General features: G+C 49.5%; 1 long non-coding RNA gene across 1 annotated transcript; it reads right to left on the bottom strand.

Moving 5' to 3' along the window:
• Positions 1 to 1,267: 1,267 nt before the first annotated feature.
• On the bottom strand, positions 1,268 to 20,799 carry LOC137314028 (uncharacterized). The gene is made up of 2 exons (XR_010961168.1): positions 20,718 to 20,799; positions 1,268 to 2,740 (listed from the first exon to the last, which is right to left on the bottom strand). It is a non-coding gene; the product is annotated as an uncharacterized lncRNA (long non-coding RNA).
• Positions 20,800 to 21,592: the final 793 nt, after the last annotated feature.

Here is a 21,592-nt window from a genome sequence, read left to right as displayed (position 1 = left end):
GCTGCACCTTTGGCGACGGTGCCTTCAGTTGTCTTGGGCCTAAGCTCTGGAATTCCATCCCTAAATCTATACAACCTCTCCCTTTCCTCCATTAAGATGCTCCTGACAACAGACCTCTTCGGTCAGTTAACTGATCTCACCCGGTGTGGAACTGAGCCCCAGAAAGTTTAAATATAGAATAACTGAAAACAGGGAGTGAGTTCCAGACTGGAATCTAATCGAGGGCCTCGGCCGTTTATATATAGAAGAGCAGGTATCCAGGAGTGAGTTACAGGCTGGAATCTAATCGAGGGGTTCAGATGGTTTATATATAGAATAACGGATACTCGGGCGGGAGTTACAGGCTGGAATCTTATCGAGGTGTTCGGGGGGCGGGGTTATATGTAGAATGGATACCCGGGAGTGAGTTAGAGGCTGGAATCTAATCGAGCTGTTTGGTGGGGGGGGGGGGGGGGGGGCGGGGGGGGAGGGGAGGGTGGTTATAAATAGCATAACGGATACCTGGGAGTGGGTTGCAGGATGAAATCGAATTGGACGAAGCTCAGGGGAGTTCTCTGCGGCCAAATGGGTTCTGGAAGGCTATGAACACTCTCTCCTATCATGAAATCTACCCACGCAGCCCATGTGCACTCTCCCCCATCATGAATTCTACCCACCCATTTAATCTCCTCCCACAGCCAATGTGCACTCTCCCCTATCATAGACTCTCCCCACCCATTTAATCTCCTCCCACAGCCCATGTACACTCTCCCTTATCATAGACTCTCCCCACCCATTTAATCTCCTCCCACAGCCCATGTACACTCTCCCCTATCATAGACTCTCCCCACCCATTTAATCTCCTCCCACAGCCCATGTACACTCTCCCCTATCATGGACTCTCCCCACCCATTTAATCTCCTCCCACAGCCCATGTACACTCTCCCCTATCATGGACTCTCCCCACCCATTTAATCTCCTCCCACAGCCCATGTACACTCTCCCCTATCATGGACTCTCCCCACCCATTTAATCTCCTCCCAGAGCCCATGTACACTCTCCCCTATCATGGAATCTACCCACCTATTTAATCTCCTTCCACATCCCATGTACACTCTACAGTTCCGGTCTTCATATTATAAAAAATAAAGAGAGGCACTGGACAAGTTGCAAAAAAGATTGACGAGGATGATGCCACAACTGAGAGCTGATAATTATCAGGAAAGATTGAGCAAGCTAGAGCATTTTTTTCGAGAAAAGAGAAGACTGAGGGGAGACTTGATATAGGTTTTTAAGATTAGGAAAGCGTTTATTAGGGTGGAATTAGAAAAGATGTTCCCACTTGCAGGGAGACAAGAGCTAGGGGCCACAAATAAAATATAATCACTAATAAATCCAAAAGGAAATTCAGGAGAAACTTCTTTACTCAGAGAGTGGTTAGAATATGCAACTCGCTATTATGAGGAGTTTTTGAGGTGAATAGCATAGATGGATTTAATGGGAATTTAGATAAACACATGAAGGAGAAAGAAATAGAAGGATATGCTGATAAGGTTAGATGAAATAGGGCAGGGGGAGGCTTGTGAGGAGCTTAAACACCGGCATTGACCTGTTGGGCTGAATGGACTGTTTCTGTGCTGTACATTCTATGCAATACTCTATCAGGGACTCGACTCATCCCTTTAAATTCCTCCCACCATCCATGTACACTCTCCCCTATCATGGACTCTACCCACCGATTAACCTCCTCCCACATCCCATGTGCAGTCTCACCTATCATGGACTCTACCCACTGTAAAAGTAGGCTTGTGAACAGAAATCCCCAAATACATAAGTAGTTAAATCGCACATGCAGCATTTAGGTAGCAGCAAAGCATGATGGGATACTGGACCATTATGGGAGCAGTTCGTAACCCACACTGTAAAAGCTGACAAAGGCAGGTTTGTTGGATTTATGACCACCACCTCGCTTATCTCCAGAACACATTAAGGAATGTTTAACAAGGCCGAGGCTGACATTGTTTATCCTAACCAGCTTACTTCGGATGATTAAGGGAGGAGCGGTGCATATCTCCAAGGTCACCCCAGCACAAAAGGGAGAGAGGGATGAGCGGATCAAGGGTTTGGGAAGACCCTCGTGTAGTTTCAATGTCTGGGACTTTTGTGTTTATTGATAAGGGTCCTTCTCAGGAATGTGAGATGTTTAATGTCATGGGATGACCCAAGGTAGCCCCTGACAAGTGAGTGGCAGACGATACCACCCTTTGAAACCCACTGTAGTTACGTAAACATGTACCCTCACCTTTCACAGCAGGTGGGTGTTGCTTATTGAAGGTATAAAGATGCTTGTAGTGCTGATGTTCCTTTGAGAGTTTGGTGCGAGCTTCAGGAAGCTTACCACTCTCCCTTTGTGTGCAAAGCTTTCGAATAAACTTTAACTTGGTCAGCAGTTCCGTCTCCATCTGGTTTTGCTCCAAAAATTCAAGTCTAACAGTTGGTGTCAGAAGTGGCATACTGCGCTGCAGATCGGCTAACGGATCCTGTATTGGAGGGGACGTGGTAGTATCGTGAGACAGGTTAGCCCTGTGCTCGAGACAGGGGGTGCCCCTGCATAAAGCCCTCGAGGGTGAGGCCGGTACCTATGGTAGGGGCTCGGCTCATCATTGGAGACAGGATTGGCAATGGCACTTGCCACAGTATTAAAATTATCCATGCAGTAAAATTCCTCACGGAGACGACGGATTGACGGAATTGACTAGACCTGTAGGTACATAAGATAGAGTATAAGTGTTTGTTTACTTATAGTACAAGTTTATGCTGTTATTCCGATACAGTATAAGATTGGATTTTGAGAGTCACATGGTGATCACCATGGACAAGGGTGGTGGTTTATCTCAAACACCGAGCCTGAGCCTGAATTAAGAGGACGTAGTCCCACGTGACGGCCAGGATTAAGTAGGCGTCGGGAACTACAACCATCACAGGATTGTGATCCCATGACTAGTGAGTGTGTATAAATTAGAGTATAAGGTGATCCGTTTGTGCCGATTAAAGTGTAAGATTAGAGTCAAATAAATTAAAGTATAAGATAGAGCATAAGGATATACATAATGATTGACATGAGTAACGAGGGGAATCCCCTTCCTCCGGATGTCCCGCCTCTGCCCACCAGTGTTGCTGTTGTAAAACGAGTCGAAGAGGCTACTTTAAAATATCAAAGTGAAATGATCAGGAACGGAAGGAAGGAGACGAGTCCAGTAGATGATCAAATAAAGTGGTGGGCAGGGCAGAAGGCTTCTAAACAAGCTCATTATGGTACCGTTCTGCTCGCTAGTTGGGCAGATCAGACAGGACCTTTAATCGTGGACAAATGGGGGAGGCCGTCTCCTCTACAGGACCTTTTGAGACCTGTACAGGAGGCGAAAGCTCGAGTCAGCACTCTTTTGGATCTGGAAGTGCCAGCAATGGAGGAGTTAGAGGATTTAAAGGATTGGGGGGGGGGTGAGGATTGTAAAGACAATGGAGGTTCAGCAGCAGCACAAAACACCGCAGCCCGAGTGCCCCCCCGCCGAATACAACCGTATCTGCCCTTCGGCACCGGTACAACCTGGAAATGGGGAGGTGAAAGCCATGGCACCTGTCCGAGGAAACCCAGCCGGAGGCGTAGCAAATGGGGAAGGGAAGGACAGGGGCCCCGGGGGACCACTCAGGGGTCGCAGAGACCACCAAAAGGGGGCTTATCCGACAGGGAATTGAAGGGACTGCGGGCTCTCCTCCTCCCATATTCCCCTCATCACGGATAGGACACCCCGGTCTCCTCCGTTGGAGGACCGGGGGCCACCCACCCATGTATAAACGGACTGTTAGGAGGCCGGCAGTATTTTGCTCTTTTAGACACGAGAGCCTCGGTGTCAATAACCGACTCAGATTTTCCGACCGGAATCAAAAAACTACATATCAGCGGGGTAAGTGGGGAGAACGTCGTCCTTCGCCGGAGCATCCCAATCCCCCTACAGCTATCTCCTGGAGGACGAACCTGGTGGGACACGCTCTGGGTAGGTCCCAAGAACGAGGAGCGGATTCTGGGAATGGACATCTTACACCAGTTAGAGGCGAACCGACATCTCAGTAACCACGCACTGCAAATAGGGGGGCCGGGAGGGGGAGGTTTCCCTTTTCAGCAGATTCTATCCAACGGTGTAGGGTACAGGTCCTCTGACCGATTGTGCGTGCTTGGGTCTGTCAGTGAATGTGTGAGTGTGAGAGAGAGGATGTCTCTGTCCATCAGTGAATGTGTGAGCGAGGATGTCTCTGTCCATCAGTGAATGTGTGAGCGAGGATGTCTCTGTCCATCAGTGAATGTGTGAGAGAGGATGTCTCTGTCCATCAGTGAATGTGTGAGAGAGGATGTCTCTGTCCATCAGTGAATGTGTGAGCGAGGATGTCTCTGTCCATCAGTGAATGTGTGAGCGAGGATGTCTCTGTCCATCAGTGAATGTGTGAGCGAGGATGTCTCTGTCCATCAGTGAATGTGTGAGAGAGGATGTCTCTGTCCATCAGTGAATGTGTGAGCGAGGATGTCTCTGTCCATCAGTGAATGTGTGAGTGAGTGAGAGGATGTCTCTGTCCATCAGTGAATGTGTGAGCGAGGATGTATCTGTCCATCAGTGAATGTGTGAGTGAGTGAGAGGATGTCTCTGTCCATCAGTGAATGTGTGAGCGAGGATGTCTCTGTCCATCAGTGAATGTGTGAGCGAGGATGTCTCTGTCCATCAGTGAATGTGTGAGCGAGGATGTCTCTGTCCATCAGTGAATGTGAGGGAGAGGAGGCCTCTGTATATCAGTGAGTGTGTGAGAGAGACGATGACCCCGTATATCAGCGAGTGTGTGAGAGAGAGGATGCCTCTGTATATCAGCGAGTGTGTGAGAGAGAGGATGCCGCTGTATATCAGTGAGTGTGTGTGTGTGTGTGAGAGAGAGGATGCCACTATATATCAGTGAGTGTGTGTGTGTGTGAGAGAGAGAGGATGCCTCTGCAGATCAGTGAGTGTGAGAGAGAGAGGATGCCTCCGTATATCAGTGAGTGAGTGTGTGTGAGAGAGGATGCCCCTGTATATCAGTGAGTGTGTGTGAGAGAGAGGATGCCCCTGTATATCAGTGAGTGTGTGTGAGAGAGAGGATGCCCCTGTATATCAGTGAGTGTGAGAGAGACAGGATGCCCCTGGATTTCAGTGAGTGTGTGTGAGAGAGGACGCCTCTGCATATCAGTGAGTGAGTATGTGAGAGAGAGGATGCCCCTGTATATCAGTGAGTGTGTGAGAGAGAGGATGCCTCTGTACATCAGTGAATGTGTGAGAGAGGATGCCTCTGTATATCAGTGAGTGTGTGAGAGAAAGAGAGGATGTCCCTGTACATCAGTGAGTGTGTGTGTGAGAGGACGCCTCTGTATATCAGTGAGTGTGTGAGAGAGAGGATGCCTCTGTATATCAGTGAGTGAGTGTGAGAGAGAGGATGCCCCTGCATATCAGTGAGTGTGTGTGTGTGAGAGAGGATGCCTCTGAATGTCAGTGAGTGTGAGAGAGAGAGGATGCCTCTGAATATCAGTGAGTGTGTGAGAGAGAGAGGATGCCTCTGAATATCAGTGAGTGTGAGAGAGAGAGGATGCCCCTATATATCAGTGTGTGTGAGCGAGGATGCCTCTGTATATCTGTGAGTGTGTGAGAGAGAGAATGCCTCTGTATATCAGTGAGTGCGTGAGAGAGAGAAGATGCCCCTGTGTATCAGTGAGTGAGTGTGTGAGAGAGAGGATGCCTCTGTATATCAGTGAGTGTGTGAGAGAGGATGCCCCTGTATGTCAGTGAGTGAGAGAGAGAGAGAGTATGCCTCTGTATATCAGTGAGTGAGAGAGAGGATGCCCCTGTATATCAGTGAGTGAGAGAGAGGATGCCTCTGTATATCAGTGAGTGTGTGAGAGAGAGAGAGGATGCCTCTGTATATCAGTGTGTGTGTGTGTGTGTGAGAGAGAGAGAGGATGCCTCTGTATATCAGTGAGTGTGTGTGTGAGAGAGGATGCCTCTGTATTTCAGTGAGTGTGTGTGTGAGAGAGGATGCCTCTGTATATCAGTGTGTGTGTGTGTGTATGTGTGTCTGTGTGAGAGGATGCCTCTGCATATCAGCGAGTGTGTGTGTGTGTGAGAGAGGATGCCTCTGCATTTCAGTGAGTGTGTGAGAGAGAGAGAGTACACCTCTGTACATCAGTGAGTGTGTGAGAGAGAGAGAGGATGCCCCGGTATATTAGTGAGAGAGTGTGTGAGAGAGAGGATGCCTCTGTATATCAGTGAGTGTGAGAGAGAGAGGATGCCTCTGTACATCAGTGAATGTGAGCGAGAGGATGCCTCTGTATATCAGTGAGTGTGTGTGAGAGGGAGGATGCCCCTGCATATCAGTGAGTGAGTGTGAGAGAGAGAGGAAGCCTCTGCATATCAGTGAGTGTGTGTGTGAGAGGATGCCCCTGAAAAGATAAGTGAGTGAGTGAGAGAGAGGATGCCCCTGTATATCAGTGAGTGTATGTGAGAGAGAGGATGCCCCTGTATATCAGTGAGTGTGTGTGAGAGAGAGGATGCCCCTGCAGATCAGTGAGTGTGTATATGAGAGGATGCCCCTGAAAAGATCAGTGAGTGAGTGAGAGAGAGGATGCTTCTATATATCAGTGTGTGTGAGAGAGAGAGGATGCCCCTGAATATCAGTGAGTGCGTGTAAGAGAGAGATGATGCCCCTGTATATCAGTGAGTGTGTGTGTGTGTGAGAGAGGATGCCTCTGTATATCAGTGAGTGTGTGAAAGAGAGAGAGGATGCCTCTGTATATCAGTGTGTGTGTGTGTGTGTGTGTGTGTGAGAGAGAGAGGATGCCTCTGTATATCAGTGTGTGTGTGTGTGAGAGACAGAGGATGCCTCTGTATATCAGTGAGTGTGTGTGTGTGTGTGTGTGAGAGAGGATGCCTCTGTATTTCAGTGAGTGTGTGCGAGAGAGAGAGGATGCCCCTGTATATCACTGAGTGTGTGTGTGTGTGTGTGCGTGAGAGAGAGAGGATGCCCCTGTATATCAGTGAGTGTGTGTGTGAGAGAGGATGCCTCTGTATATCAGTGTGTGTGTGTGTGTGAGAGAGAGAGAGAATGCCTCTGTATATCAGTGAGTGTGTGTGTGTGTGTGAGAGAGGATGCCTCTGTATTTCAGTGAGTGTGTGTGAGAGAGAGGATGCCTCTGTATATCAGTGTGTGTGTGTGTGTGTGTGTGTGTGTGTGTGAGAGAGAGAGAGAATGCCCCTGTATATCAGTGAGTGTGTGTGTGAGAGAGAATGCCTCTGTATATCAGTGTGTGTGTGTGTGTGTGTGTGTGTGAGAGAGAGAGAGAATGCCTCTGTATATCAGTGAGTGTGTGTGTGTGAGAGAGAGGTCGCCTCTGTACATCAGTGAGTGTGTGAGAGAGAGAGAGGATGCCCCTGTATATCAGTGAGTGAGTGTGTGAGAGAGAGGATGCCTCTGTATATCAGTGAGTGCGTGTGTGTCAGAGAGAGGATGCCCCTGCATATCAATGAGTGTGTGAGCGAGAGGATGCCTCTGTGCATCAGTGAGTGTGAGAGAGAGGATGCCCCTGTATGTCAGTGAGTGAGAGAGAGAGAGGATGCCTCTGTATATCAGTGAGTGAGAGAGAGGATGCCCCTGTATATCAGTGAGTGAGAGAGAGGATGCCTCTGTATGTCAGTGAGTGTGTGAGAGAGAGAGAGGATGCCTCTGTATATCAGTGTGTGTGTGTGTGTGTGAGAGAGAGAGAGGATGCCTCTGTATATCAGTGAGTGTGTGTGTGTGTGTGTGTGAGAGAGGATGCCTCTGTATTTCAGTGAGTGTGTGTGTGAGAGAGGATGCCTCTGCATATCAGTGTGTGTGTGTGTGTGTGTGTGTGTGTGTGAGAGAGAGAGAGAGAGGAGGCCTCTGTATGTCAGTGAGTGTGTGAGAGAGAGAGAGTACGCCTCTGTACATCAGTGAGTGTGTGAGAGAGAGAGAGGATATCCCGGTATATCAGTGAGTGAGTGTGTGAGAGAGAGGATGCCTCTGTATATCAGTGAGTGTGTGTGAGGGAGAGGATGCCCCTGCATATCAGTGAGTGAGTGTGAGAGAGAGGATGCCCCTGTGCATCAGTGAGTGTGTGAGAGAGAGTGCCTCTGTATATCAGTGTGTGTGTGAGAGAGGATGCCTCTGTATATCAGTGAGTGTGTGTGAGAGAGAGAGGATGCCTCTGTCTATCAGTGAGTGTGTGAGACAGAGGATGCCTCTGTGTATCAGTGAACGTGTGAGAGAGATGATGCCCCTGTATATCAGTGAGTGTGTGTGAGAGAGAGGATGCCTCTGTGTATCAGTGAACGTGTGAGAGAGAGGATGCCCCTGTGTATCAGTGAGTGTGTGAGAGAGTGGATGCCTCTGTGTATCAGTGAACGTGTGAGAGAGAGGATGCCCCTGTGTATCAGTGAGTGTGTGTGTGTGTGTGTGTTGTATGTGTGTGTGTGAGAGAGAATGCCTCTGTATTTCAGTGAGTGTGTGAGAGAGGATGCCCCTGGATATCAGTGAGTGTGTGTGTGTCAGAGAGAGGATGCCCCTGCACATCAGTGAGTGAGTGTGAGAGAGAGGACGCCCCTGTGTATCAGTGAGTGTGTGTGAGCGAGAGGATGCCCCTGTATATCAGTGAGTGTGTGTGAGAGAGAGGATGCCCCTGTATATCAGTGAGTGAGTGTGAGAGAGAGGATGCCCCTGTATATCAGTGAGTGAGTGTGAGAGAGAGGATGCCTCTGTATATCAGTGAGTGTGTGAAAGAGAGGATGCCCCTGGATATCAGTGTGTGTTTGAAAGAGAGGAAGCCTCTGCATATCAGTGAGTGTGTGAAAGAGAGGATGCCCCTGTGTATCAGTGAGTGTGTGTGAGCGAGAGGATGCCCCTGTATATCAGTGAGTGTGTGAGAGAGAGGATGCCTCTGTATATCAGTGAGTGTGAGAGAGGATGCCCCTTTATTTCAGTGAGTGTGTGAGAGAGAGGATGCCTCTGTATATCAGTGAGTGTGTGAGAGAGGATGCCTCTGTATATCAGTGAGTGTGTGAGAGAGGATGCCTCTGTATATCAGTGAGTGAGAGAGAGAGGATGCCCCTGCATTTCAGTGAGTGTGTGAGAGAGAGGATGCCTCTGTATTTCAGTGAGTGTGTGAGAGAGAGGATGCCCCTGTATTTCAGTGAGTGTGTGAGAGAGAGAGGATGCCTCTGTATTTCAGTGAGTGTGTGAGAGAGAGGATGCCTCTGTGTATCAGTGAGTGTGTGAGAGAGAGAGGATGCCTCTGTATATCAGTGAGTGTGTGTGAGAGAGAGGATGCCCCTGTATATCAGTGAGTGTGTGAGAGAGGATGCCCCTGTATATCAGTGAGTGAGTGTGTGAGAGAGGATGCCCCTGTATGTATCAGTGAGTGAGTGAGAGAGAGGATGCCTCTGTACATCAGTGAGCGAGAGAGAGAGAGAGAGGATGCCTCTGAATATCAGTGAGTGAGAAAGAGAGAGAGGATGCCTCTGTATATCAGTGAGTGTGTGTGTGTGTGTGTGTGAGAGAGGATGCCTCTGTATTTCAGTGAGTGTGTGAGAGAGAAAGAGTACGCCTCTGCACATCAGTGAGTGTGTGAGAGAGAGAGAGAGGATGTCCCGGTATATCAGTGAGTGAGTGTGTGAGAGGATGCCTCTGTATATCAGTGAGTGTGTGTGAGAGAGAAGATGCCCCTGCATATCAGTGAGTGAGTGTGAGAGAGAGGATGCCCCTGTGCATCAGTGAGTGTGTGTGAGAGAGAGGATGCCCCTGCATATCAGTAAGTGTGTGAGAGAGAGAGAGTGCCTCTGTATATCAGTGTGTGTGTCAGAGAGGATGCCTCTGCATATCAGTGAGTGTGTGAGAGAGAGAGGATGCCTCTGTATATCAGTGAGTGTGTGAGAGAGAGGATGCCTCTGTATATCAGTGAGTGTGAGAGAGGATGCCCCTTTATTTCAGTGAGTGTGTGAGAGAGAGGATGCCTCTGTATATCAGTGAGTGTGTGAGAGAGGATGCCTCTGTATATCAGTGAGTGTGTGAGAGAGGATGCCTCTGTATATCAGTGAGTGAGAGAGAGAGGATGCCCCTGCATTTCAGTGAGTGTGTGAGAGAGAGGATGCCTCTGTATTTCAGTGAGTGTGTGAGAGAGAGGATGCCTCTGTATATCAGTGAGTGTGTGAGAGAGAGGATGCCCCTGTATTTCAGTGAGTGTGTGAGAGAGAGAGGATGCCTCTGTATTTCAGTGAGTGTGTGAGAGAGAGGATGCCTCTGTGTATCAGTGAGTGTGTGAGAGAGAGGATGCCTCTGTATATCAGTGAGTGTGTGAGAGAGAGGATGCCTCTTTGTAGCAGTGAGTGTGAGAGAGAGGATGCCTCTGTATATCAGTGAGTGTGTGAGAGAGGATGCCTCTGTATATCAGTGAGTGAGAGAGAGAGGATGCCCCTATATTTCAGTGAGTGTGTGAGAGAGGATGCCTCTGTACATCAGTGAGTGAGAGAGAGAGGATGCCCCTGTATTTCAGTGAGTGTGTGAGAGAGGATGCCTCTGTACATCAGTGAGTGAGAGAGAGAGGATGCCCCTGTATTTCAGTGAGTGTGTGAGAGAGAGGATGCCTCTGTATTTCAGTGAGTGTGTGAGAGAGAGGATGCCTCTGTATATCAGTGAGTGTGAGTGAGAGGATGCCCCTGTATTTCAGTGAGTGTGTGAGAGAGAGGATGCCCCTGTATATCAGTGAGTGTGTGTGTGTGTGTGTGTGCGTGAGAGAGAGAGGATGCCCCTGTATATCAGTGAGTGTGTGTGTGTGTGAGAGAGGATGCCTCTGTATTTCAGTGAGTGTGTGCGAGAGAGAGAGGATGCCCCTGTATATCACTGAGTGTGTGTGTGTGTGTGTGCGTGAGAGAGAGAGGATGCCCCTGTATATCAGTGAGTGTGTGTGTGAGAGAGGATGCCTCTGTATATCAGTGTGTGTGTGTGTGTGAGAGAGAGAGAGAATGCCTCTGTATATCAGTGAGTGTGTGTGTGTGTGTGAGAGAGGATGCCTCTGTATTTCAGTGAGTGTGTGTGAGAGAGAGGATGCCTCTGTATATCAGTGTGTGTGTGTGTGTGTGTGTGTGTGAGAGAGAGAGAGAATGCCCCTGTATATCAGTGAGTGTGTGTGTGAGAGAGAATGCCTCTGTATATCAGTGTGTGTGTGTGTGTGTGTGTGTGTGTGAGAGAGAGAGAGAATGCCTCTGTATATCAGTGAGTGTGTGTGTGTGAGAGAGAGGTCGCCTCTGTACATCAGTGAGTGTGTGAGAGAGAGAGAGGATGCCCCTGTATATCAGTGAGTGAGTGTGTGAGAGAGAGGATGCCTCTGTATATCAGTGAGTGCGTGTGTGTCAGAGAGAGGATGCCCCTGCATATCAATGAGTGTGTGAGCGAGAGGATGCCTCTGTGCATCAGTGAGTGTGAGAGAGAGGATGCCCCTGTATGTCAGTGAGTGAGAGAGAGAGAGGATGCCTCTGTATATCAGTGAGTGAGAGAGAGGATGCCCCTGTATATCAGTGAGTGAGAGAGAGGATGCCTCTGTATGTCAGTGAGTGTGTGAGAGAGAGAGAGGATGCCTCTGTATATCAGTGTGTGTGTGTGTGTGTGAGAGAGGATGCCTCTGTATATCAGTGAGTGTGTGTGTGTGTGTGAGAGAGGATGCCTCTGTATTTCAGTGAGTGTGTGAGAGAGAGAGGATGCCTCTGTATATCAGTGTGTGTGTGTGTGTGAGAGAGAGAGAGAGGATGCCTCTGCATATCAGTGAGTGTGTGTGTGTGTGTGTGTGAGAGAGGATGCCTCTGTATTTCAGTGAGTGTGTGTGTGAGAGAGGATGCCTCTGCATATCAGTGTGTGTGTGTGTGTGTGTGTGTGTGAGAGAGAGAGAGAGGAGGCCTCTGTATGTCAGTGAGTGTGTGAGAGAGAGAGAGTACGCCTCTGTACATCAGTGAGTGTGTGAGAGAGAGAGAGGATATCCCGGTATATCAGTGAGTGAGTGTGTGAGAGAGAGGATGCCTCTGTATATCAGTGAGTGTGTGTGAGGGAGAGGATGCCCCTGCATATCAGTGAGTGAGTGTGAGAGAGAGGATGCCCCTGTGCATCAGTGAGTGTGTGAGAGAGAGTGCCTCTGTATATCAGTGTGTGTGTGAGAGAGGATGCCTCTGTATATCAGTGAGTGTGTGTGAGAGAGAGAGGATGCCTCTGTCTATCAGTGAGTGTGTGAGACAGAGGATGCCTCTGTGTATCAGTGAACGTGTGAGAGAGATGATGCCCCTGTATATCAGTGAGTGTGTGTGAGAGAGAGGATGCCTCTGTGTATCAGTGAACGTGTGAGAGAGAGGATGCCCCTGTGTATCAGTGAGTGTGTGAGAGAGTGGATGCCTCTGTGTATCAGTGAACGTGTGAGAGAGAGGATGCCCCTGTGTATCAGTGAGTGTGTGTGTGTGTGTGTGTTGTATGTGTGTGTGTGAGAGAGAATGCCTCTGTATTTCAGTGAGTGTGTGAGAGAGGATGCCCCTGGATATCAGTGAGTGTGTGTGTGTCAGAGAGAGGATGCCCCTGCACATCAGTGAGTGAGTGTGAGAGAGAGGACGCCCCTGTGTATCAGTGAGTGTGTGTGAGCGAGAGGATGCCCCTGTATATCAGTGAGTGTGTGTGAGAGAGAGGATGCCCCTGTATATCAGTGAGTGAGTGTGAGAGAGAGGATGCCCCTGTATATCAGTGAGTGAGTGTGAGAGAGAGTATGCCTCTGTATATCAGTGAGTGTGTGAAAGAGAGGATGCCCCTGGATATCAGTGTGTGTTTGAAAGAGAGGAAGCCTCTGCATATCAGTGAGTGTGTGAAAGAGAGGATGCCCCTGTGTATCAGTGAGTGTGTGTGAGCGAGAGGATGCCCCTGTATATCAGTGAGTGTGTGAGAGAGAGGATGCCTCTGTATATCAGTGAGTGTGAGAGAGGATGCCCCTTTATTTCAGTGAGTGTGTGAGAGAGAGGATGCCTCTGTATATCAGTGAGTGTGTGAGAGAGGATGCCTCTGTATATCAGTGAGTGTGTGAGAGAGGATGCCTCTGTATATCAGTGAGTGAGAGAGAGAGGATGCCCCTGCATTTCAGTGAGTGTGTGAGAGAGAGGATGCCTCTGTATTTCAGTGAGTGTGTGAGAGAGAGGATGCCCCTGTATTTCAGTGAGTGTGTGAGAGAGAGAGGATGCCTCTGTATTTCAGTGAGTGTGTGAGAGAGAGGATGCCTCTGTGTATCAGTGAGTGTGTGAGAGAGAGAGGATGCCTCTGTATATCAGTGAGTGTGTGTGAGAGAGAGGATGCCCCTGTATATCAGTGAGTGTGTGAGAGAGGATGCCCCTGTATATCAGTGAGTGAGTGTGTGAGAGAGGATGCCCCTGTATGTATCAGTGAGTGAGTGAGAGAGAGGATGCCTCTGTACATCAGTGAGCGAGAGAGAGAGAGAGAGGATGCCTCTGAATATCAGTGAGTGAGAAAGAGAGAGAGGATGCCTCTGTATATCAGTGAGTGTGTGTGTGTGTGTGTGAGAGAGGATGCCTCTGTATTTCAGTGAGTGTGTGAGAGAGAAAGAGTACGCCTCTGCACATCAGTGAGTGTGTGAGAGAGAGAGAGAGGATGTCCCGGTATATCAGTGAGTGAGTGTGTGAGAGGATGCCTCTGTATATCAGTGAGTGTGTGTGAGAGAGAAGATGCACCTGCATATCAGTGAGTGAGTGTGAGAGAGAGGATGCCCCTGTGCATCAGTGAGTGTGTGTGAGAGAGAGGATGCCCCTGCATATCAGTAAGTGTGTGAGAGAGAGAGAGTGCCTCTGTATATCAGTGTGTGTGTCAGAGAGGATGCCTCTGCATATCAGTGAGTGTGTGAGAGAGAGAGGATGCCCCTTTATTTCAGTGAGTGTGTGAGAGAGAGGATGCCTCTGTATATCAGTGAGTGTGTGAGAGAGGATGCCTCTGTATATCAGTGAGTGTGTGAGAGAGGATGCCTCTGTATATCAGTGAGTGAGAGAGAGAGGATGCCCCTGCATTTCAGTGAGTGTGTGAGAGAGAGGATGCCTCTGTATTTCAGTGAGTGTGTGAGAGAGAGGATGCCTCTGTATATCAGTGAGTGTGTGAGAGAGAGGATGCCCCTGTATTTCAGTGAGTGTGTGAGAGAGAGAGGATGCCTCTGTATTTCAGTGAGTGTGTGAGAGAGAGGATGCCTCTGTGTATCAGTGAGTGTGTGAGAGAGAGGATGCCTCTGTATATCAGTGAGTGTGTGAGAGAGAGGATGCCTCTTTGTAGCAGTGAGTGTGAGAGAGAGGATGCCTCTGTATATCAGTGAGTGTGTGAGAGAGGATGCCTCTGTATATCAGTGAGTGAGAGAGAGAGGATGCCCCTATATTTCAGTGAGTGTGTGAGAGAGGATGCCTCTGTACATCAGTGAGTGAGAGAGAGAGGATGCCCCTGTATTTCAGTGAGTGTGTGAGAGAGGATGCCTCTGTACATCAGTGAGTGAGAGAGAGAGGATGCCCCTGTATTTCAGTGAGTGTGTGAGAGAGAGGATGCCTCTGTATTTCAGTGAGTGTGTGAGAGAGAGGATGCCTCTGTATATCAGTGAGTGTGAGTGAGAGGATGCCCCTGTATTTCAGTGAGTGTGTGAGAGAGAGGATGCCCCTGTATATCAGTGAGTGTGTGAGAGAGGATGCCTCTGTCTTTCAGTGAGTGTGTGAGAGAGGATGCCTCTGTATTTCAGTGAGTGTGTGAGAGAGAGGGTGCCCCTGTATTTCAGTGAGTGTGTGTGAGAGAGGATGCCTCTGTATTTCAGTGAGTGTGTGTGTGTGAGAGAGAGGATGCCTCTGTATATCAGTGAGTGTGTGTGTGTGTGTGTGTGTGAGAGAGGATGCCTCTGTATTTCAGTGAGTGTGTGTGTGAGAGAGGATGCCTCTGCATATCAGTGTGTGTGTGTGTGTGTGTGTGTGTGTGTGAGAGAGAGAGAGGAGGCCTCTGTATGTCAGTGAGTGTGTGAGAGAGAGAGAGTACGCCTCTGTACATCAGTGAGTGTGTGAGAGAGAGAGAGGATATCCCGGTATATCAGTGAGTGAGTGTGTGAGAGAGAGGATGCCTCTGTATATCAGTGAGTGTGTGTGAGGGAGAGGATGCCCCTGCATATCAGTGAGTGAGTGTGAGAGAGAGGATGCCCCTGTGCATCAGTGAGTGTGTGAGAGAGAGTGCCTCTGTATATCAGTGTGTGTGTGAGAGAGGAAGCCTCTGTATATCAGTGAGTGTGTGTGAGAGAGAGAGGATGCCTCTGTCTATCAGTGAGTGTGTGAGAGAGAGGATGCCTCTGTGTATCAGTGAACGTGTGAGAGAGATGATGCCCCTGTATATCAGTGAGTGTGTGTGAGAGAGAGGATGCCTCTGTGTATCAGTGAACGTGTGAGAGAGAGGATGCCCCTGTGTATCAGTGAGTGTGTGAGAGAGTGGATGCCTCTGTGTATCAGTGAACGTGTGAGAGAGAGGATGCCCCTGTGTATCAGTGAGTGTGTGTGTGTGTGTGTTGTATGTGTGTGTGTGAGAGAGAATGCCTCTGTATTTCAGTGAGTGTGTGAGAGAGGATGCCCCTGGATATCAGTGAGTGTGTGTGTGTCAGAGAGAGGATGCCCCTGCACATCAGTGAGTGAGTGTGAGAGAGAGGACGCCCCTGTGTATCAGTGAGTGTGTGTGAGCGAGAGGATGCCCCTGTATATCAGTGAGTGTGTGTGAGAGAGAGGATGCCCCTGTATATCAGTGAGTGAGTGTGAGAGAGAGGATGCCCCTGTATATCAGTGAGTGAGTGTGAGAGAGAGGATGCCTCTGTATATCAGTGAGTGTGTGAAAGAGAGGATGCCCCTGGATATCAGTGTGTGTTTGAGAGAGAGGAAGCCTCTGCATATCAGTGAGTGTGTGAAAGAGAGGATGCCCCTGTGTATCAGTGAGTGTGTGTGAGCGAGAGGATGCCCCTGTATATCAGTGAGTGTGTGAGAGAGAGGATGCCTCTGTATATCAGTGAGTGTGAGAGAGGATGCCCCTTTATTTCAGTGAGTGTGTGAGAGAGAGGATGCCTCTGTATATCAGTGAGTGTGTGAGAGAGGATGCCTCTGTATATCAGTGAGTGTGTGAGAGAGGATGCCTCTGTATATCAGTGAGTGAGAGAGAGAGGATGCCCCTGCATTTCAGTGAGTGTGTGAGAGAGAGGATGCCTCTGTATTTCAGTGAGTGTGTGAGAGAGAGGATGCCCCTGTATTTCAGTGAGTGTGTGAGAGAGAGAGGATGCCTCTGTATTTCAGTGAGTGTGTGAGAGAGAGGATGCCTCTGTGTATCAGTGAGTGTGTGAGAGAGGATGCCTCTGTATATCAGTGAGTGTGTGTGAGAGAGAGGATGCCCCTGTATATCAGTGAGTGTGTGAGAGAGGATGCCCCTGCATATCAGTGAGTGAGTGTGTGAGAGAGGATGCCCCTGTATGTATCAGTGAGTGAGTGAGAGAGAGGATGCCTCTGTACATCAGTGAGCGAGAGAGAGAGAGAGAGGATGCCTCTGAATATCAGTGAGTGAGAAAGAGAGAGAGGATGCCTCTGTATATCAGTGAGTGTGTGTGTGTGTGTGTGAGAGAGGATGCCTCTGTATTTCAGTGAGTGTGTGAGAGAGAAAGAGTACGCCTCTGCACATCAGTGAGTGTGTGAGAGAGAGAGAGAGGATGTCCCGGTATATCAGTGAGTGAGTGTGTGAGAGAGAGGATGCCTCTGTATATCAGTGAGTGTGTGTGAGAGAGAAGATGCCCCTGCATATCAGTGAGTGAGTGTGAGAGAGAGGATGCCCCTGTGCATCAGTGAGTGTGTGTGAGAGAGAGGATGCCCCTGCATATCAGTAAGTGTGTGAGAGAGAGAGAGTGCCTCTGTATATCAGTGTGTGTGTCAGAGAGGATGCCTCTGCATATCAGTGAGTGTGTGAGAGAGAGAGGATGCCTCTGTATATCAGTGAGTGTGTGAGAGAGAGGATGCCTCTGTATATCAGTGAGTGTGAGAGAGGATGCCCCTTTATTTCAGTGAGTGTGTGAGAGAGAGGATGCCTCTGTATATCAGTGAGTGTGTGAGAGAGGATGCCTCTGTATATCAGTGAGTGTGTGAGAGAGGATGCCTCTGTATATCAGTGAGTGAGAGAGAGAGGATGCCCCTGCATTTCAGTGAGTGTGTGAGAGAGAGGATGCCTCTGTATTTCAGTGAGTGTGTGAGAGAGAGGATGCCTCTGTATTTCAGTGAGTGTGTGAGAGAGAGGATGCCCCTGTATTTCAGTGAGTGTGTGAGAGAGAGAGGATGCCTCTGTATTTCAGTGAGTGTGTGAGAGAGAGGATGCCTCTGTGTATCAGTGAGTGTGTGAGAGAGAGGATGCCTCTGTATATCAGTGAGTGTGTGAGAGAGAGGATGCCTCTTTGTAGCAGTGAGTGTGAGAGAGAGGATGCCTCTGTATATCAGTGAGTGTGTGAGAGAGGATGCCTCTGTATATCAGTGAGTGAGAGAGAGAGGATGCCCCTATATTTCAGTGAGTGTGTGAGAGAGGATGCCTCTGTACATCAGTGAGTGAGAGAGAGAGGATGCCCCTGTATTTCAGTGAGTGTGTGAGAGAGGATGCCTCTGTACATCAGTGAGTGAGAGAGAGAGGATGCCCCTGTATTTCAGTGAGTGTGTGAGAGAGAGGATGCCTCTGTATTTCAGTGAGTGTGTGAGAGAGAGGATGCCTCTGTATATCAGTGAGTGTGAGTGAGAGGATGCCCCTGTATTTCAGTGAGTGTGTGAGAGAGAGGATGCCCCTGTATATCAGTGAGTGTGTGAGAGAGGATGCCTCTGTCTTTCAGTGAGTGTGTGAGAGAGGATGCCCCTGTATTTCAGTGAGTGTGTGTGAGAGAGGATGCCTCTGTATTTCAGTGAGTGTGTGTGAGAGAGGATGCCCCTGTATATGAGTCAGTGATTCTGAGTGTGTGAGAGAGAGGATGCCTCTGTATTTCAGTGAGTGTGTGTGAGAGAGGATGCCTCTGTATTTCAGTGAGTGTGTGTGAGAGAGAGGATGCCTCTGTATTTCAGTGAGTGTGTGTGAGAGAGGATGCCTCTGTGTATCAGTGAGTGTGTGTGAGAGAGGATGCCTCTGTGTATCAGTGAGTGTGTGTGAGAGAGAAAGGATGCCTCTGTGTATCAGTGAGTGTGTGAGAGAGAGGATGCCTCTGTATTTCAGTGAGTGTGTGTGTGAGAGAGAGGATGCCTCTGTGTATCAGTGAGTGTGTGAGAGAGAGGATGCCTCTGTCTATCAGAGTGTGTGAGAGAGAGGATGCCTCTGTATATCAGTGAGTGTGAGAGAGAGAGGATGCCTCTGTATATCAGTGAGTGTGTGAGTGAGAGAGGATGCCTCTGTATATCAGTGAGTGTGAGAGAGAGGATGCCCCTGTATATCAGTGAGTGTGTGAGAGAGAGAGGATGCCTCTGTATATCAGTGAGTGTGGGAGAGAGAGGATGCCTCTGCATATCAGTGAGTGTGTGAGAGAGAGGTTGCCCCTCTATATCAGTGAGTGTGTGAGAGAGAGGTTGCCCCTGTATAACAGTGAGTGTGTGAGAGAGAGAGGATGCCTCTGTATATCAGTGAGTGTGTGAGAGAGAGGATGCCTCTGTATATCAGTGAGTGTGTGAGAGAGAGGATGCCTCTGTATATCAGTGAGTGTGTGAGAGAGAGGATGCCTCTGCATATCAGTGAGTGTGTGAGAGAGAGGATGCCCCTGTATATCAGTGAGTGAGTGAGGGAGAGGATGCCTCTGGATATCAGTGAGTGTGTGAGAGAGAGAGGATGCCTCTGTATATCAGTGAGTGTGTGAGAGAGAGGATGCCTCTGTATATCAGTGAGTGTGTGAGAGAGAGGATGCCCCTGTATATCAGTGAGTGAGTGAGGGAGAGGATGCCTCTGGATATCAGTGAGTGTGTGAGAGAGAGGATGCCTCTGTATATCAGTGAGTGTGTGAGAGAGAGGATGCCCCTGTATATCAGTGAGTGAGTGAGGGAGAGGATGCCTCTGGATATCATTGAGTGTGTGAGAGAGAGGATGCCTCTGTATATCAGTGTGTGAGAGAGAGAGGATGCCTCTGTATATCAGTGAGTTTGTGAGAGAGAGGATGCCTCTGTATATCAGTGAGTGTGTGAGAGAGAGGATGCCTCTGTATATCAGTGAGTGTGTGAGAGAGAGGATGCCTCTGCATATCAGTGAGTGTGTGAGAGAGAGGATGCCCCTGTATATCAGTGAGTGAGTGAGGGAGAGGATGCCTCTGGATATCAGTGAGTGTGTGAGAGAGAGAGGATGCCTCTGTATATCAGTGAGTGTGTGAGAGAGAGGATGCCTCTGGATATCAGTGAGTGTGTGAGAGAGAGGATGCCTCTGTATATCAGTGAGTGTGTGAGAGAGAGGATGCCTCTGTATATCAGTGAGTGTGTGAGAGAGAGGATGCCCCTGTATATCAGTGAGTGAGTGAGGGAGAGGATGCCTCTGGATATCAGTGAGTGTGTGAGAGAGAGGATGCCTCTGTATATCAGTGTGTGAGAGAGAGAGGATGCCCCTGTATATCAGTGAGTGAGTGAGGGAGAGGATGCCTCTGTATAGCAGTGAGTGTGTGTGAGAGAGGATGCCCCTGTGTATCAGTGTGTGTGTGAGAGAGAGGATGCCTCTGTATATCAGTGAGTTTGTGAGAGAGAGGATGCCTCAGTATATCAGTGAGTGTGTGAGAGAGGATGCCTCTGTATATCAGTGAGTGTGTGTGAGAGAGAGGATGCCTCTGTATATCAGTGAGTTTGTGAGAGAGAGGATGCCTCTGTATATCAGTGAGTGTGTGAGAGAGAGGATGCCTCTGTATATCAGTGAGTGTGTGAGAGAGGATGCCTCTGTATATCAGTGAGTGTGTGTGAGAGAGAGGATGCCTCTGTATATCAGTGAGTTTGTGAGAGAGAGGATGCCTCTGTATATCAGTGAGTGTGTGAGAGAGAGAGGATGCCTCTGTATATCAGTGAGTGTGTGAGAGAGAGGATGCCTCTGTATATCAGTGAGTGTGTGAGAGAGGATGCCTCTGTATATCAGTGAGTGTGTGTGAGAGAGAGGATGCCTCTGTATATCAGTGAGTTTGTGAGAGAGAGGATGCCTCTGTATATCAGTGAGTGTGTGTGTGAGAGAGGATGCCTCTGTATATCAGTGAGTGACTGAGTATCTCTGTGCACTTTGTGTTGGGGACAAGCAGCAGGATGATGAAACCCAACCTTTAACCATTAAAAACATGTAAAATCCAACACAGACTGGGACTGAACAAGTTAAATTGCCAGAACCTGTCCACATCACAGGTTGGATCAGACACAGGAAGCGGTGTCTCGGGGGAAAGGATCAGAAAACTCCTCCTCAGATCGAGCCAAAGATTGCGAGTGAATTCCCACAAACAGGTGAACCGTTTGCTCCTGTCTCTGAGTTTCAATTCCCCCACATGCCGGTACGTTGGCGGGGGCGGGGAGTACAGCCTCCCTCCATCGGAGCGGCCCCCAATCCCACACACTCACTCTCTCTCTCCATTTCACCCCCTGCGCCTCCACCGCCATTTTTCCTCCAAACCGTCTTCTTCTCCGCCGACCCAGCTCCATCCGGGGATTGGATGGCCGGGGCATGCGCACTGCGGACATTCACCGTCAATAAACGCCCCCTCCCAGAGTCCGCTCCTGCGGTTCGGAACCTGGTGATTGACGTCCACGCTCACCAATCGAGGTGCGGCTCGGGGTCACGCGGCAGCTGACTTTAAAACTGCGCGGCCGTTGAACAGAAACAGCGCGGGCCGGGAGCGCGTGCGATGTTGGAAAACTGGCAAAGGCGCGGTGACGTTCGTAACCTGGCAACGGCGCGCGTGTGACGTTCATAACCTGGCAACGGCGCGCGTGTGACGTTCGTAACCTGGCAACGGCGCGCGTGTGACGTTCGTAACCTGGCAACGGCGCGCGTGTGACGGTCGTAACCTGGCGAGGAGGTGCCGTCAGCCGACTGATGGGAGAGTTCAGGGGACTGGAGAAGATCAACCGCGACCCATCCACCGCCATCATCTCAATCCACCGCCATCCTCCCCCTGGAGAGGATCAACCGGTCCCCATCCACCGTCATCATCTCAATCCACCGCCATCCTCCCCCTGGAGAAGATCAACCGGTCCCCATCCACCGCCATCATCTCAATCCACCGCCATCCTCCCCCTGGAGAAGATCAACCGGTCCTCATCCACCGCCATCATCTCAATCCACCGCCATCCTCCCCCTGGAGAGGATCAACCGGTCCCCATCCACCGCCATCATCTCAATCCACCGCCATCCTCCCCCTGGAGAAGATCAACCGGTCCCCATCCACCGCCATCATCTCAATCCACCGCCATCCTCCCCCTGGAGAAGATCAACC

The sequence above is a fragment of the Heptranchias perlo genome, unplaced genomic scaffold, assembly GCF_035084215.1.
Source record: "Heptranchias perlo isolate sHepPer1 unplaced genomic scaffold, sHepPer1.hap1 HAP1_SCAFFOLD_50, whole genome shotgun sequence".
Classification (NCBI taxonomy): Eukaryota; Metazoa; Chordata; class Chondrichthyes; order Hexanchiformes; family Hexanchidae; genus Heptranchias; species Heptranchias perlo.
The sequence above is the reverse complement of the archived record's forward strand: the minus strand, read 5'-3'. Positions and strand labels throughout refer to the sequence as shown.